Genomic DNA, 1,898 nt, shown 5'->3' with positions numbered 1-1,898 from the left:
AAATTGGGGGTGGGTATTAACTGGATTTCATTTGCTTGATTGTGGTGGTGGTGGACCAGTGGTAGTGGTGACTGTCGCTGGTTGTGGCGGATGTTAGTGGTGGTTCTACTGCTGATTTGGAGATACTATGATTGAATGATTTGGGGAAATTCAGTTTTCATGTTGTTGATAGTGTTTTTACTGGTACTTTTGGTATGAGATGAGATGGAAACAAACTTACATACTCGTAGTAGTTTCAAAGTTGTTGTTCTTGGTAAGGAAAATGTTTGATCATGTGATATACGAAGAATTTTTCAATTCTCCGGGAAATGAAGTATCTTGTTTCTATTATCGTATCTCTTCTAGTATTAAATTCAATAAATCTTCATTGATTAGATCTAATATGATTTTCATGAACGGTTAGATATGGCTGTCTAATTATTAACGGAGATGTAACACCATTAACTAATTCAGTTTATTATCTATTTTTTTATTTTATTAACAGATTAGTAGGTTAATGGTTGGTCAATGGTTTAACTTGACGGTCTATGACTGGTCAAGGTACCAACCCTTAATTTTTGAAATGTTGGGTACCAAACCTAGGTGTTGGACATTTGTTGGGTACCAAACGTTAAATAGCTCAACTATTTAATACAGTGGATAACAAAAATAAAGTTTTGAAAAAACTCCTCGATTCACCATGTCTTCTTGATTTCCTTGGTTTATCCAACTCTCCCTGAACTCCTCGTTATTTAAAGTTGCAAAGATTTTGAACGTGTTCAACTCAGCATCGTTGTTGTTGAAGAACTGATTCCATAGTGATAACGACTTTTTGAAAATAAAATATTCTCAATCGTTGTTATGCAAACACATAGTATTATTATCTTCTCTCCAAAGTTCAATTGTATCTCAAATATGAAGTAATACTATGGTGATATGTTTCTCCTCCTTAATCAATACTTACATCTTTTGTTTAATAGGTAAACCTATTGCTTAAACGATCCACTCCCCTTGACATAATGATCTGTAAACCATATGTATGTAGTATGAAACTACTAAGTAATTCCCCCCCTTTTTGTCAATAAAATTAACAACGGTACGAGAATCACGGGATCATAATGAATACAAGATATCTTAAGGTTAAGGAAGATGGAGATATGATGCGTGTCGTAACCACAACAAATTAGTTGTCTTATAATGTCACAAAAAGGGGGATTTTGGTTTTTAGATTTTATAAAGCAAAGTAAATAAAGCAATTGAAAAGATAAAGTTGAAATCAATAAGAGAGACAAGATCAAGGATTCGTTCTTTGTTGCAAAACAATGATTCAAGTTATGTTTTTCATCCACATGTTATTAGTCACAGATTATCAACATCCGTAAGATAGCAGGTTCACTTAGCTAACCCCAAAATTCCTTATTTCACTGAGTAACAGATCCGCTTAGTTATCATATTCTATTCAAAATAACCACCTTGAGATTCGCTTACAAGATGTAATTCCCCGAACGCATTAAGATTTATGAATTTAGGTTTAGTACTAGTAGTTAAACTCGGTTCGCTTGGTCCACTTTCTAGCGTTGTTTTCACACACAATTTCTCTACATAATCCCTCTGCAAGGTCTCGTGTTTTCTACGTGTGTAAAGAATCAAGAAATGATTACGTATTTCCTAACTCCTACTAGCTTTAGATTGAATAACAAATCAATTCAGTTGGCCACCTAAACGATCTATCATGCAAGCATAAATATTCTTATTAGTAAAAACAAACGATAATAATGTGAAAAACTTCAAAGTAGGTTTAAAACAAAACTCAAATCATATGTTAAGAACTAGGAATTCATCCCCAATCAATAACAAAATTAGCTACTCATGTTAAGGAGTTCACACAAAGAATAAAGAAAAGAGAAGTGTTGTGTGTG

The sequence above is a fragment of the Papaver somniferum genome, chromosome 9 (assembly GCF_003573695.1).
Source record: "Papaver somniferum cultivar HN1 chromosome 9, ASM357369v1, whole genome shotgun sequence".
In the NCBI taxonomy this organism is placed as follows: domain Eukaryota; kingdom Viridiplantae; phylum Streptophyta; class Magnoliopsida; order Ranunculales; family Papaveraceae; genus Papaver; species Papaver somniferum.
This window is presented reverse-complemented; position numbering follows the sequence as displayed.